We start from the raw sequence: 16,940 nt of genomic DNA on the forward strand, positions 1-16,940 counted from the left end.
CATGGGTTTCCCCCAGGCAAGAATACTGGAATGGGTTGCCATTTCCTCCTCCAGGGGATCTTCCCAACCCAGGGATGGAACCCATGTCTCCTATGGCCCCTGCATTGCCGGTGGATTCTTTACCTCTGAGCCACTGGGGAAGCCCTTTTACTTGTACCTTCCTGTAATTAAAACAAAACAAAAAACTAAGGACTTCCCTGGTGATCCAGTGGTTGAGAATCCACCTGCCAATGCAGGGACATGGGTTGAATCCCTGGTCCAGGAAGATCCCACATGTCATGGGGCAACTAAGCCCATGCACCACAACTACTGAGCCTGCATGCTCTGGAGCCCGTGCTATGCAGAAAGAAGAGCCTGAGAACCACAACTAGAGAAAGCCTGCGAGCAGCAATGAAGACACAGTGCAGCCAAAAATAAATAAATTAATTAATTAAAAAAAAATACTAAGAGATGTTATAAACAATCTTAAAGCAACAACGTCATTCCTATTATTTGCTTGCGTGCATGTGTGCTAAGTCGCTTCAGTCATGTCCGACTCTTTCTGCCAGGCTCCTCTGTCTATGGGACTCTCCAGAAGAGAATATTGGAGGGGGTTGCCATTTCCGTCTCCAGGGGATCTTCCCAACCCAGGGATCGAATCCAGGTCTCCTGCATTGTAGGTACACTCTTGCATTGCAGGTGGATTCTTCACTGAGCTATGAGGGAAGCCCCTAATTTTAAAAATCCAGCTGAATAATTTGGCCCATCTTTTAAAAATCATCTATTTAAAGAAAAGTCATAACCAGTCATCAAATTCCAATACCTGTTGAAATGGAAAATAAGGCATCTGGGAATCCATGAGTCAGGGGCTGGATTTATAGGGAAAGACAGAGGATTTTCCTGGCAGTCCAGTGGTTAAGACTCAGTGCTGCCAATACAGGGGGCACAGGTTCAATCCCTGGTCAGGGAACTAATGTCTCACAAGCCACATGGCTCAGACAAAATATGAAAAAAGAAAAGTCATAACTAATACATTTCAAAAGCAAGCTTTAAAAATTTACTGAAACAAAAATGCTAAGAAGAAAAAAAACAACATGCAAGAGAGCATAACATGATTCCACCCATGTTTAAAATTTTTTTTAATCATCTATAAAGTTACAGAAGAAGATATAAGAACCTAGCCTTGTTCAACTCTTTGAGACCCCATAGACTGTAGCCCACCAGTCTCCTCTGTCCATGGAATTCTTCAGGCAAGAATACAGGAGTGGACTGCCATGTCCTCTGCCAGGGGATCCCTGACCCAGGGATCAAACCCACATCTCTTGCATTGGCAGGTAGATTCTTTCCCACTGAGCCATCTTGGAAGCCCCAAGAACCTAGGACAGTTTTAAACTTTAAGAAATGAGAACAGTGACCTTGGGGTAGGAGGATGGGGCAGCAAGAGTATTTTATTTTTTGTTTTTTCCCATTCTGTATTTTTAATGTTGAAATTTTTATTATAAGCATGTATGACTTTTAAAACTTATACAATTAGCTCAATCTTCTCTTTTAAACTTTCTGTAATGACGTGGTCTTTCTCTTGGACTTTCCATGCTACAGAACTTGGCTCTGGTATATCTGGAGTATGACAGGCCTGGGGCTGCCTCCCACCTGAGAGAGCCCCACCCAGGAAAGGACAGCAGTGGGCGGCTTGAGCCAGCTGTGCCAAACTTTATTTTTTTGTATATATATATATATATTTTTTAGTTCTACCAGTTTATTGCTACCAACCCATCTCCCTCCACCCTCATGCACGCATGCTCAGTCATGTAACCCCATTGACTGCAGCCAGCCAGGCTCCTCTGTCCATGGACTTTTCCAGGCAAGAATACTGGAGTGGGTTGACATGTGCCAAACTTTAGGAAGAAATGAAACATGCTCTTCCCCTTAAGGAGACTCTCCTCCTTGTCCCTCCTCACCTCTTCTCACCATTGGACGTCAAGGGCCAAGACGAGGGTGTGGACCTTGGGGAAGGGGCCAAGGAGACTGCTTAGCCTTTAATTCTAGCTTTGACCAGAGGAGCAAGGAGAGTTCTGTGGCTCACATGTGCGCCTGGGTAGCTCACCAGGGCCACTGGGTCCACAGAGGAATTTGGGTCTAAGGACCTCACTGCAAATAAGGGAAACATGTCTGGCCTGATCCATTTTGCACAAATTTCCATACAAAATGTGCAGGCATGGTTGATGTCATAGCTAATAGCCAGTGTCAGCTACAGAGTGTCCAGTTCAAATGACTCTGCCAGATGCCTCTTGCCAGCCCTTCTGATCTCCGCCCCTCACCACCACCACCCCGACAACCCTTCCCCACCTAGGAAGCTGACAGTATGCACTGCATCAATATGCAACTCCCCCTCCACACACACACAGCCCTCTGGTTTCCTGTTCGGTTTGGCCAATGGGAGACACCAGAAAAAGGGAAGAAGAGTGAGCTCAGGGTTTTTGTACTCCAGGCTTGGATTTTCCAGGCAAGAATACTGGAGTGGGTTGCCATGCCCTCCTCCAGGGGATCTTCCCAACCCAGGGATCGAACCCAGGTCTCCTGCACCACAGGTGGATTCTTTACCATCTGAGCCACCAGGGAAACCTTTCTCCCTTTGAACCTGCCTGAAATTAACTGTCTCTCTCTCTTTTTTTAAGATTAAAGATTTTACTTTTCTTTCTTTCTTTCTTTTTTTTTTTTGGTCCTACTATGTGACATGTGGGACCTTAGTTCCCTGACCTGGGATCAAACCTGTGCCCCCTGAAGTGGAAGCACAGAGTCCTAACCACTGGACCACCAGGGAAGTTCCTTGATTGTGTCTCTCTCAAAGCACCTTCTGTAAGAGACTCTCTCCCTTTAGATTCCGTGCCTGGTCCCTTCTCTTGTCTCTTTGAGCTTACAAACCCCAGATAGCTGCACCACTGCCTTAATGTCCACTCCTGTATAATCACCCTGTTTATCAAATCCTCCTCAAATTACTCAAGTTTGAGTGTGCCATTCATTTTCTCTTGGGACCCTGCTGGATAAAGTATTTATCTATAAAAATACCCAGGAGGGAGTTTACCTTTGGAAGTCATGTAAAGGCAAAAGCATGGGTTGAAAATGGTGACGCCCACTGCACGGGGCACAGGTTCAATTCCTGGTTGGGGAACTAAGATCTTGCATGCCATGTGGTGAAAGAAAAAAGGGAGGGAGGGAGGGAGAGACGGAAGAAGTGAGGGAGAGAGGGAGTGAGGGAGGGAGGGAGGGGTGGAAAGGAGGGAGGGAGGAAGAAAGAAGGAACAAAGAAAGGAAGAAAAGAGGAAGGGAGGAAGGGAAGAAGAAGGAAAGAAAGAAAGTGGGAAAACCCACTCTATGAATTGAAAACTATAGAAAATGTATGTACATGCCCATATCCAACCATCCACAAGCTCCTTCCCCCTAGGGGACTGGAGAGAAGACTGGTTCTGGTCCAGTCCATATGATCGCCTATGTGTCCTACACTGTCCCTGTCTGTCCAGGGGTAGGACATCTCCCTTTAGCTTCAGGGAACTTCTCATAGCCTTGGCTTTTGCACTGTCCAATGTGCATCTTGAAGTCACTTGATTTCTGCAGGTTCTGCATCCTTGCCACCTGTGCTGAGTATTTCCAATGCTGGTTTTACCACAAAGAAATGGACTGCTTGATGCTTCTGCTCTGTCTTTCCAACTTGAGCCACCATCACTGTGGTGTGGCCACTGCTCTCAGAAGAGGAAGGAAGCTTTTGTGTGTTCTGACAGGCTCACCTTCTACAGGTAGGCTCTCCTATAGGTAAACTCCCAGATAACCACCCTCCTCATTAGCACTTCCTGTTGTTGTTGCTCAGTTGCTAAGTCCTGTCTGATTCTTCGTGACCCCATGGACTGTAGCATGCTAGGCTCCTCTGTCTTTCTCTGTCTCCCTGGAAACATTAAATATCTTCAGCTAAGGATGGTGAAAAGAAGCCCAGGGCCATACCACTGTCTTTCGCTTCCTGTCTACAATGATGTAGGGAGAAATAAATTTGTCCAAATTCTCTAGAAGCTGGGAGTTCCTGCTGCCTTTTGCTTTTAGAAACACACAGAGTTCTGCTACCTAGTAGATGAGACCTGGAGTCCACATAAGAAGGTCTGTAAGACAGTGTAAGAAGAAAGGGATTCAAATATTCACCTCTGGGGATGCCATGGTGCTGTATATGAAGAAGCCTGAAATCTAACCCGATTCAGCCACTGATTTGCTCTGTAAATTTTGAGAAGTTATTTTCCTTTTCAGGCCTCCATGTTCCCTTTTGCAAAATGGGAGCAATTGTACAAGAATGTCTAAACTCTTTCAGAGTTACTATTAAAAGATTTAATGTGGGGATTTCTCTGGTGATCCAGCAGTTAAGACTCGGCACTTCCAGTGCAGGGTGTGTGGGCTCAATCTCTTTTTGGGGAACTAAGATCCCACATGCTGCATGGTGCAGCCAAAAAAGTAAATAAATAAATAAAATCCTACTATATAGCACAAGGGCTTCCCCAGTGGCTCAATGGTAAAGAATCCACCTGCAATGCACGAGCCGGAGACGCAGGTTCAATCCTTGGGTCGGGAAGATCCCCTGGAGGAGGGCATGACTCCTCCCCACTCCGGTATTCTTGCGTGGAGAATCCCAAGGACAGAGGAGCCTGGAAGGCTACAGTCCATAGGGTTGCAAAGAGTTGGACACACTGAAGCAACTTAGCATTCACCCATGTATAGCACAGTGAACTCTACTCAATACTCTGTAAAGACCTACCTTGGAAAAGAATCTAAAAAAAAAAAAAAAAACCAGACTGGATGCATGTATATGTATAACTGATTCACTTTTCTATTCAGCAGAAAGTAACACAAATTGGTACATCAGCTATACTCCAGTAACAATTTAAAGAGAAGGAAAATTGGAAGGCAATATTAAAATATATATATACATCTCTCTCTCTCTCTCTCTCTCTCTCTCTCTATATATATATATATATATATATATATATATATATATAATGTGATCATTAAGGAGGACTAGAGTCTTCCTTTTTTAGGCATCTTAGACTATACAATATCACCTGTCCCAGGTGCTCTGTCCCCTGTCCTGAGATAGTGGAACAAACAAAGCTCATTTCTACTCAACATGGTCACTTTCCCCTACAGACTGAAGAAGTAATAAGGGAGCTACCAAGAAGCAGTTCCATTTACTTTTCATGGTCCCTGACATCTGTGAACTCCTGGTTGCCAAATTGGGTCTTGACTTTTAGAGAAAGCTATGACTTTCTTGACACAAGGAGTTTTTACTCCCAAAGCTGCCTGTGTATTCAGACAGCAGTATAAATTAGTCACAGTGACTCTGTTCTGCATGAATGTTGGAAAACCGTCCCAAGTGAGTCTGCTACACAGGATGCTGGACCTAGTGGGCCATCCTCCCAGCACAGAAGGCATTGCATCACCGCAGGGTTGGCAAGTGAGGCTCTACAGGACAGGGGTGGGCGAACTTGCCTCCTCTCACAGGAAATGGGTGAAGCCCGGCTCAAAATTATTACTCAGACGTTTTGTGCTGTGAAGGAAATGTCTTCTGATAGCACAAAGCAATTGGTTTCCTGTTGTGAACTGTGACTTTCTGGCCGGCCCAAGAATGGACAGGAAGGGAAAGGGTGGTTGTCCCTGGGAAGCCCTTATTTAATGAAAACGCCAGCTCCAGGCTTCCGAGGACACTCCAAAAGGCCAGAAGGAAGGCTGGAGGTTGGGGATAGGTCACATTAGTAAGAGAGGCAGTGTGAAGGAGAAGAGTGTGAACAGGTTAGCTGTGGGACAGCTCAGTTCCACTGATGTTTGTTGAACAATTCTGTGTGCCTTACACTGTGCTGCATGTGTTGGGTATACCAGATGGCTCAGCCAGACCTCTCTCTCCACATGACAGTCTTAGTGGTAGGAACTGATACAAAAATAACTTTTGAATAATATGATAAACACGAATACAGAGCTATCCAAGGAACTTCCCTGGTGGTCCAATGGCTAAGATTTCACGGTCCCAATGCAGAGGGCCCAAGTTCCACATCCCTGATAAGGAAACTAGATCCCAAATGCAGCAACTAAGACCGACTACAGACAAATAAAATAAAAACTAAAATCTTAAAAAAATAATAAAATACAGAGCTATCCCACAGTACCATGGCAATACATTTTCGTACCTTTACACCTTTTTCTTTACACCATTTTCATTCAGTTTCTCCTTGTCCGTAATGAGGGTAGGGATAGGAAACAACTTTCTAGGATATTTCTAAGATAGCAGTTTTAACTATTAAGCACAAAATATATTCTACATGTTTCTTGTGCACTTTCTCATTGAATCCTCAATAAGCCTATACTGAGGTCAGGTGAGGTTTAGAAAGGATGAAAATGTACTGCAGGTCACAATTAATAAGTGGCACAGCTGAATTCCAGCATCCTCTTTTCCATCTCTACTCTACATTCTAGAGACTTCCTTCTTCAGTATATTTTGGGATGATAGGATTTGCTGTAAGTCCCAAGTCTGGTCCCGAGTCATCATTTTGACAGGGTGCACCATTCTGCTGCTGTTGGCCATCACTATCTTGATGGTTGGTCCAGCCCCAAAAGTTTAGGAATATACATGCTCAAGCAGTGTTACCAGGGAATCCTTTGTGACTCAATGGTAAAAAATGCACCTGTCAATGCAAGAGACATGGGGTCGATCCCTGGGTTGGGCAATTTCACTGGAGGAGGAAATGGCAACCCACTCTGGTATTCTTGCCTGGAAAATCCGTGGACAGATGAGCCTGGCAGGCTACAGTTCATGGGGTCACAAAAAATTGGACATGACTTAAAGACTAAATTAAATCGCTGCAGTGTTACTACTACTGTGCTGATTTCTGAAGGGTGATGTGAGAACCCTAACCTTCACTTAGAGATTCTCCTAGAGGCCCCTAAAACAACCCCTCACAGGACTGTATACATGAGGTTTATTTTACTGAAGAGCCTGGATAACTAAAGGGAATTAAAATGTAGGGAAAGAAATTTCCAATGAAATGTTCTACCATCTTAAAAAAAAAAAAACCTCTCACCCAGGAAGTAAAAAACCATCAGGAGGTGATGCCAGTTCCTAGGCTTGCTTCCTGTCTCTGAACTTACCCTTCTCTTCTCCTCCCTGCTTCTAAGTTTCACTGGATACCCCCAAAGTGTTGCTGGCTTTGCCCTAGAACCTGCCATCCATTCTGCTCCCACTAGTAACACACTAGTAACCTGCAGAGAAAGGCAATGAATGGACCTGAGCTTTTATGCCCTGACTGCTGCTGGTACTCACCCTTACAGAACAAATCCTTGCTTCTTTGTGCTTCTATACCTGTGTGTTGCATTAGATGGCTGGAGAGGAAACAACCTTCTTTGTCTGATCCAAAAAAAAAAAAAGACAACTCTTATTCATGACAACCTGTTCGTGCTGAGTGAACAGAAACAGACTCACAGACTTAGAGAATGAACTTATGGTTGCCTGTACACACTGCTATACTTAAAATAGACAACCAACTGGTGGCACAGTGGTAAAGAATCTGCCTGCCAATGCAGGAGAAATGGGTTCAGTTCCTGGGATGGGAAGATCCCCTGGAGAAGGAAATGGAAACCTACTTCAATATTCCTGGCTGGGAAATTCTATGGACAGAGGAGTCTGGCAGGCTACAGTCCATGAAGTTCCAAAAGATTCAGACATGACTTGGTGACTAAAAAACAACAAATCAACACAGACCTCCTGTATAGCACACAGAACTCTGCTTAGTGTTATGTGGCAGCCTGGATGGGAGGAGAGTTTGGGGGAGAATGGATACATGTATATGTATGACTGAGTTTGGGGGAGAAGCAGTTCAGTTCAATTCAGACATTCAGTCATGTCTGACTCTTTGCAACCCCATGGACTACAGCATGCAAGGCTTCCCTGTCCATCGCCAACTCCCGTAGTTTACTCACTCATGTCCTTTGAGTTGGTGATGCCATCCAGCCATCTCATCCTCTGTCGTCCCCTTCTCCTGCCATCAATCTGTCCCAGCATCAGGGTCTTTTCAAGTGAGTCAGTTCTTCGCATCAGGTGGCCAAAGTATTGGAGTTTCATCTTCAGGGTGAGTCCTTCCAATGAATATTCAGGACTGATTTCCTTTAGGATAGACTAGTTGGATCTCCTTGCAGTCCCGGGGACTCTCAAGAGTCTTCTCCAACACCACAGTTCAAAAGCATCAATTCTTCAGTGCTCAGTTTTCTTTATAGTCCAACTCTCACATCCATACATAACTACTGGAAAAACCACAGCTTTGACTAGATGGACCTTTGTTGGCAAAGTAATGTCTCTGCTTTTTAATATGCTGTCTAGGTTGGTCATAACTTTCCTTCCTAGGAGCAAGTGTCTTTTAATCTCATGGCTGCAGTCATCATCTGAAGTGATTTTGGAGCCCCCCAAAATAAAGTCTCTCACTGTTTCCACTGTCTCCCCATCTATTTGCCATGAAGTGATGGGACCAGATGCCATGATCTTAGTTTTCTGAATGTCGAGCCTCAAGCCAACGTTTTCACTCTTCTCTTTCACTTTCATCAAGAGGCTCTTTAGTTCTTCTTCACTTTCTGCCATAAGGGTGGTGTCATCTGCCTATCTGAGGTTATTGACATTTCTCCCAGCAATCTGTATTCCAGCTTGCACTTCATCCAGCCCAGAGTTTTTCATGATATACTCTGCATATAAGTTAAATAAGCAGGGTGACAATGTATAGCCTTGACATACTCTTTTCCTGATTTGGAACCAGTCTGTTGTTCCATGTCCAGTTCTAACTGTTGCTTCCTGACCTGCATACAGATTTCTCAAGAGGCAGGTCAGGTGATCTGGTATTCCCATCTCTTTAAGAATTTTCTAGACTTTGTTGTGGTCCACACAGCCAAAGGCTTTGGCATAGTCAATAAAGTAGAAGCAGATGTTTTTCTGGAACTCTCTTGCTTTTCTGATGATCCAACGGATGTTAGAAATTTGATCTCTGGTTCCTCTCCTTTTTCTAAATCCACCTTGAACATCTGGAAGTTCACGGCTCATATACTGTTGAAACCTGGCTTGGAGAATTTTGAGCATTACTTTCCTAGAGTGTGAGATGAGTCAGTTGTGTGATAGTTTAAGCATTCTTTGGCATTGCCTTTCTTAGGGATTGGAATGAAAACTGACCTTTTCCAGTCCTGTGGCCACTGCTGAGTTTTCCAGATTTGCTGGCATATTGAGTGCAGAACTTTCACGGCATCATCTTTCAGGATTTGAAATAGCTCAACTGGAATTCCATCACCTCCACTAGCTTTGTTCATAGTGATGCATCCTAAGGCTCACTTGACTTTGCATTCCAGGATGGCTGACTCTAGGTGAGTGATCACACCATTGTGATTATCTGGGTTGTGAAGATCTTTTTTGTATAGTTCTTCTGTGTATTCTTGCCACTTTATCTTAAAATCTGCTTCTGTTAGGTCCATACCATTTCTGTCCTTTATTGTGCCCATCTTTGCATGAAATGTTCCCTTGGTATCTCTAATTTTCTTGAAGAGATCTCTAGACTTTCCCATTCTATTGTTTTCCTCTATTTCTGTGCATTGGTCGCTGAGGAAGGCTTTCTTAACTCTCCTTGCTATTCTTTGGAACTCTGCATTCAAATGGATATATCTTTCCTTTTCTCCTTTGCCTTTCACTTCTCTTCTATTCACAGCTGTTTGTAAGGCCTCCTCAGACAACCATTTTGCCATTTTTCATTTCTTTTTCTTGGGGGTGGTCTTGATCCCTGTCTCCTGTACAATGTCATGAACCTCTGTCCATAGTTCATTAGGCATTCTGTCTATCAGATCTAGTCCCTTAAATCTATTTCTCACTTCCACTGTGTAATAATAAGGGATTTGACTTAGGTCATACCTGAATGGTCTAGTGGTTTTCCCTACTTTCTTCAATTTAAGTCTGATTTTGGCAATAAGTTCATGGTCTGTGCCATAGTCAGCTCCTGGTCTTGTTTTTGCTGACTGTATAGAGCTTCTCCATCTTTGGTTGCAAAGAATATAATCAATCTGACTTCAGTATTGACCATCTGTGATGTCCATGTGTAGAGTCTTCTCTTGTATTGTTGGAAGAGGGTGTTTGCTATGACCAGTGCGTTCTCTTGGCAAAACTCTATTAGCCTCTGCCCTGCTTCATTCTGTACTCCAAGGCCAAATTTGTCTGTTACTCCAGGTATTTTTGATATCCTACTTTTGCATTCCAGTCCCCTATAATGAAAAGGACACCTTTTTGGGGCGTTAGTTCTAGAAGGTCTTGTAGGTCTTCATAGAACTGTTCAACTTCAGCTTCTTCAGCATTACTGGTCGGGGCATAGAGTGGGGGAAAATGGATACATGTATATGTTCATCTGAAACTAACACAACATTGTTAATTGGCTGCATCCCACTACAAAATAAAAAAGTTTAAAAACAAAACAACAACAACAAAAAGACAACTCTTAAATGTTTTTCCTTAATTCTTGGTATTTATCTTGCATGTGTTCATTCAAACACTTGTGAGGATTCACATAAGCATTTACTAAGGGCAAATACTGTTCTAGGTACTAGAGATTTAGGACAAAAATCAATAGAGTATTCGTGTCTTCTGGGAGATGATTCTTAATCTAATGGGGGTACTGTTTTGTAGATTGATTCACTATACACCTAGTTCCAACTCTTTTCTCTCTTTGTTCTCCTTCTTTATAGAGATTGGAAAATAAATTATTTTTCATTTCTCTTCCCTTCTAGCTAGAAATGACTACTCAATACAATTAAGGCCAATGAAATCTAAACAAAAGTCTGTTGAAGGGTATTCTGGAAAAGCCTTTCCCACCGCATGAAAAGATATAGACAGAGCTTTTTCACTTCCTGAATGGAATGCAGGCAAGTAGCAGCAGCCACCCTGTGAAAAGGGGGGGCAAGCTGGACTTTGGGGATGGTGGAGTCATATAGATAGTCCCTGCCATCCTGATGACATTGTTGCCCATAGTCCTTGCTAGGAACTGTCTGCTGTTGTCTATCTTCTTAGGAAAAAAACAATCCCCACTAGTTGAAGCCACTTTTTAAAGTCAGGATTCTATTGCTTGAATATATTCAGTTCAGTTCAGTCGCTCAGTCAGTCATGTTGACTCTTTGAATATATAATCTTTTTAAATAATTTTATTTATTTATTTATTTTTGGCTGTGCTAGGTCTTCATTGCTGCACATGGGCTTTCTCCAGCTGCAGCGAGCAGGGACTACTCTCTAGTTGTGGAGCATGGGCTTCTCATTGCAGTGGCTTCTCTTGTTGCAGGGCATGGGATCTAGAGCACAGGCTCAGTTGTGGCCCACAGGCTTAGTTGCTCTGTGGCACATGGGATCTTCCCGGATCAGGGATCGAGTCTTTATTGGCAGGTAGATTGTTTACCATCAAGACACCAAGGAAGTCCTGAATATGTTCTTGACATACACTAGATGAGTATAATAGCTATGCCAGAAGTGCTGAATTAAGAAGCAAGAAAAACAGACTATGGGAGCAAAGAAGAGGAAGGTTCCCCGAGGGAGGAAATCTTGATGGAGCAATTGGAAGTTTTTAAATTCACAAAGGCAAGAGGGCACTCCAGGGAGGAGGGACAACATGTGCAAAGGCACAGACCTAATGAGAATGAAGTGAAAGTGTTAGTTGCTCAGTTGTGTCCAACTCTTTGCAACCCCATGGACTGTAACCTTCCGGGTTCCTCAGTCCATGGGATTTCCCAGGCAAGAATACTGGAGTGGGTTGTCATTCCCTTCTTCAAGAGATCTTCCTCACCCATGGATCAAACCTCGGTCTCCTGAATTGCAGGAAGATTCTTTACTATCTGAGCTACCAGGGAAGTCCCCAGTGAGAATGCAGTTGGGGAACTACAAGAGACTGGAATGCAGATGAAGAGTGAGAGAGAGGGGGGACATCCCTGGTGGTCCAGTGGTGAAGACTCTGAGCTTCCACTGCCGAGGGTGTGGGTTTGATCCCTGGTCAGGGAACTAAGATCCCAAAATGGTGTGGTTAAAAAGTTTTTTTAATTAAAAAAAATTTTTAAATAATGTTTTCAAGAGTGAGAGAGAGATGGAGCCAAGAAGAAAAACACAAGAGCAAAATCAGAAATCAGTTTAGATTTTATCTTTGGAAGAAGGGAGTCCTTAAAAGCTTGAAAACAGGAAGATAAATGGGGTTTATAGTTTGGGAAGATAATTCTTCCAGGAAAGTATATGATGGATGAGAGACAGCAAAGTATAGAGGATGCTGAGATCTTTAGACTCTTCCAAGCGAGAAACACTGTGATCTGAACTCAAGCAACAATCACAGGGATCAAAGGAAGGAAAGGGTTTGTAAAACAGTCGAATCTAATCTAAAATTGCAGAGAACTACACACATACACATGGGGCTTCCCTGGTTGCTCAGTGGTAAAGAATCCATCTGCCAATGCAGGAGACACAGGTTCGATCCCTGGGTCAGGAAAATCCCCTGGAGAAGGGAATGGCAACCCATTCCAATATTCTTGCCTGGAGAATCCCATGGAAGAGAAGCCTGGAAGGCTACAGTCCATAGAGTTGCAAAAGAGTTGGACACAACTGAGAGACTAAACAACAACAACAACACACAAACACATACACACACATAAAAACTGGCGATGGGGACTTCCCTTGTGGTTCAGTGGTTACTTCCACTGCAGGGGGGTGAAGGCTCAATGCCTGGTCGGGGAACTAAGATCCCAGAGGCCATGGTATGACCTAAAGTAAAATAAACTGGTGACTGAATAAGGCATGCAGTCCATGTATCGTGGTAGCCATGCTGATGTCCTGGTTTTGATACCCAACTCTACTTACAAATGCTGTCACCACATGGGGAAGCTGCTTGAAGGATATGGAGTACTTTATATACTGTTTTAGCAACTCCCTGTGAATTCACAATTATTTCAAAGTGAAAAATTTAATAGCTTTTAAAATTTTTCTATTAAGAATCTAAGCTTTTAAAAGAAAACCAGTGACATAGTTCAGTTCAGTTCAGTTTAGTTGCTCAGTCGTGTCCGACTCTTTGCGACCCCATGGACTACAGCACGCCAGGCTTCCCTGTTCATCACCAACTCCCGGAGTTTACTCAAACTCATGTCCTTTGAGTTGGTGATGCCATCCGGCCATCTCATCCTCTGTCGTCCCCTTCTCCTCCTGCCTTCAATCTTTCCCAGCATCAGGGTTTTTTCAAATGAGTCAGTTCTTCACATCAGGTGGCCAAAGTATTGGAGCTTCAGCTTCAGCATCTGTCCTTCCAATGAATATTCAGGACTGATTTCCTTAGGATGGACTAGTTGGATCTCCTTGCAGTCCCAGGGACTCTTAAGAGTCTTCTCCAACACCACAGTTCAAAAGCATCAATTCTTCAGTGCTCAGTTTTCTTTATAGTCCAACTCTCACATCTATACATGACTACTGGAAAAACCACAGCTTTGACTAGACGGACCTTTGTTGGCAAAGTAACGTCTCTGCTTTTTAATATGCTGTCTAGGTTGGTCATAACTTTCCTTCCAAGGAGCAAGTGTCTTTTAATCTCATGGCTGCAGTCATCATCTGAAGTGATTTTGGAGCCCCCCAAAATAAAGTCTCTCACTGTTTCCACTGTCTCCCCATCTATTTGCCATGAAGTGATGGGACCAGATGCCATGATCTTAGTTTTCTGAATGTCGAGCCTCAAGCCAACGTTTTCACTCTTCTCTTTCACTTTCATCAAGAGGCTCTTTAGTTCTTTGCTTTCTGCCATAAGGGTGGTGTCATTTGCATATCTGAGGTTATTGATATTTCTCCCAGCAATCTGTATTCCAGCTTGCACTTCATCCAGCCCAGAGTTTTTCATGATGTACTCTGCATATAAGTTAAATAAGCAGGGTGACAATGTATAGCCTTGACATACTCTTTTCCTGATTTGGAACCAGTCTGATGTTCCATGTCCAGTTCTAACTGTTGCTTCCTGACCTGCATACAGATTTCTCAAGAGGCAGGTCAGGTGTTCTGGTATTCCCATCTCTTTAAGAATTTTCCAGACTTTGTTGTGGTCCACACAGCCAAAGGCTTTGGCATAGTCAATAAAGTAGAAACAGACGCTTTTCTGGAACTCTGTTGCTTTTTTGATGATCCAATGGATGTTAGAAATTTGATCTCTGGTTCCTCTCCTTTTTCTAAATCCACCTTGAACATCTGGAAGTTCACAGCTCACATACTGTTGAAACCTGGCTTGGAGAATTTTGAGCATTACTTTCCTAGAGTGTGAGATGAGTCAGTTGTGTGGTAGTTTAAGCATTCTTTGGCATTGCCTTTTTTAGGGATTGGAATGAAAACTGACCTTTTCCAGTCCTGTGGCCACTGCTGAGTTTTCCAGATTTGCTGGCATATTGAGTGCAGCACTTTCACAGCATCATCTTTTAGGATTTGAAATAGCTCAACTTGAATTCCATCACCTCCACTAGCTTTGTTCATAGTGATGCATCCTAAGGCTCACTTGACTTTGCATTCCAGGATATCTGGCTCTAGGTAGGTGATCACACCATTGTGATTATCTGGGTCGTGAAGTTCTTTTACCATCAGTTACATAGACGTGAAGAGAAATCAAGCTGGTCTCCACAAAGCTAAATGCCAAGCACACCATGGAGGGGTGTTTACATACTTCTGAGGATGAATCAAAGTTCAGATCTAAGGGAAAGACATAGTTTGAAAGAACTAAGAGAATAGTTTGAAAGAACTAAATGTGAGCAATGAAATCACTTAAACAAGTAGTTGTCTTCCGATATAGCCTGTGATTTACTTTTTTTTTTTTTTCATATATTTTTTATTTGACTGCCCCAGGTCTTATTTGCAGCAAGTGGAATCCAGTTCCCTGACCAAGGATTGAACCTGGGTCCTCTGTATTGGGAGCACAGAGTCTTAGCCACTGGACCATCAGGGAAGTCCTCGATTTACTTTTAAAACATTTTGCAAGGGTAAAGAGATAACTCTTTTTTTTTTTAAAGAGATAACTCTTTAATGACGATGCGTGTTGTAAAAATAATCATTATTTACAAACATACATAAATGTTGGACTAGTTTTTCTATTGCTCTTCTAACTCCTGGGCCAGTGTAGGTTCCCTTGGACTGGTGGTCTTTGCATTCCTTTTCCAGGAATGAACTTCTCTTTGCTCCAGGAGCAGGTCCGAGGTCACCCTGACTGAAGAGCCTGTGCCTTTGTTGTTGTTCAGTTGCTAAGTCGTGTCCAACTCTTTGCAATCCCATGAATTGCAGCATGCCAGGCTTCCCTATCCTTCACCATCTCCTGGAGTTTGCCTCAGATTCATTCAAGACCCAAGTAAGCCCTCCTTTCTGTTTTGCCTGGCAACTTTGCCGGTTTAACCAGCAGACATGCTGGCCCTCTGGAATCGAATTTTCTGTTAACGTCACCCCCACATCCTCTTAGTTGCTCTGACTCTCTGTGATCTTCCATCACCCCTGACCCTCCAAATGGAATGAGCTTCCCTTCAACAAATTGGGAGAATCGACTTATCCCATCCTGGGATTTCAGATCATAAGGAAGCATTCCCCCAAACTGCATTTTATAAAGTTCAAGTATCCCATGAGATATTAATAGGTGACCTAAAAAAAGCTCCACTGCTAAACCGGAGAAGACAGAGTTAAACTGAGTTCTTATCATTGCAAATCATCTCAGGGTTTTTCTTAGGTTAATATTTATTGTAAATATTATACTCCAAACTAATTTGAGGGTCTGTCATTGTGGAAATCCTAGTTTCACAGACTCCGAATTTTAGACATTTATAGGAGAGTTTGGGGAGAAATACAGCTCCAGGGTGAGGTGTCCCCAAGGAGTCACAGATTTCTTTCTTTGTTTCCCTTCCTTTCCCTGCTGTATTCCCAAAGCCCGGCTGGTGAAGGAAAGATGGCCATGTTCCAGGATTAAGAGTCAAGCCCCTTCTGTGAAAAAAAAGGAGAAGGAAGCCACCCAGTCCTGTGAACGGTTGGCAGTGAGACTGTGAACCTTCAAGGGGGAGGCAGGGGAGGTGGAAAAGGGTGTGGTCTCTCTTTTGTTTTACTGTGATAGAAAACCCTCTGCTTAGAGATGTCTCTGGTTTCCCAGATTGCTAATGTCTCAAAGTCAAAAACAAAGTAGGTGGGAAGAAGAGAAAACTGGAAATGGGGCAGGAGAGGAGCACAGGGATAAATATAGTGATCTCATTCTAAATGCTCTTCTATTTCAGTCTCTCTTCCCTTCCTCTCTCCCTCCCTTGCTCTTTCTGTCTCAGTCTCTCTCCCACTCTCTCTCTCTGCCAATTACCCTAATGCTTTTTGATTCTATTTCCCCAGTTGAAGCTGTCTTCTTAAGCTCAATAAAACTGCACTTATCTAGGGAGGGTGGGATGAATTGGGAGTGTAGCATTGACATATATATACTGCACACATACTAAGTCACTTCAGTCGTGTCTGACTCTGCGACCCCATGGACTACAGTCCACCAAGTTCCTCTGTCCAAGGGGTTCTCCAGGCAAGAATACTGGAGTGGATAGCCTTTCCCTTCTCTGGGGGATTTTCTTGAGCCAGGGATATATACACTCCCATGTGTAAAATAGATAGCTAGTGGGAAGCCACTGAATATCACAGGGAGTGCATCTCAGTGCTCTGTGATGACTTAGAGGGATGGTATGGACGGGGCAGGAGGGAGGTCCAAGAAGAGGGGTCATATGTATACAGATGGCTGATTCACTTCCTTGTGCAGCAGAAACACAGCATTATAAAGCAATTACACTCCAATTTAAAAAAACAAAAACAAAAACACTTATCTCACATTTAGTATTCACTTTGAACACTTTAGCAAAAAACAAACAAAAAAAGGAAA

At 43.3% G+C, this 16,940-nt stretch overlaps 1 non-coding gene across 1 annotated transcript; it reads right to left on the minus strand.

Annotated features, from left to right (window-relative positions):
* Window positions 1–14,932: 14,932 nt before the first annotated feature.
* Window positions 14,933–15,005, minus strand: TRNAG-CCC (transfer RNA glycine (anticodon CCC)). The gene has a single exon. It is a non-coding gene; the product is annotated as a tRNA-Gly (tRNA).
* Window positions 15,006–16,940: the final 1,935 nt, after the last annotated feature.

Source organism: Odocoileus virginianus, chromosome 16 (assembly GCF_023699985.2).
Source record: "Odocoileus virginianus isolate 20LAN1187 ecotype Illinois chromosome 16, Ovbor_1.2, whole genome shotgun sequence".
In the NCBI taxonomy this organism is placed as follows: domain Eukaryota; kingdom Metazoa; phylum Chordata; class Mammalia; order Artiodactyla; family Cervidae; genus Odocoileus; species Odocoileus virginianus.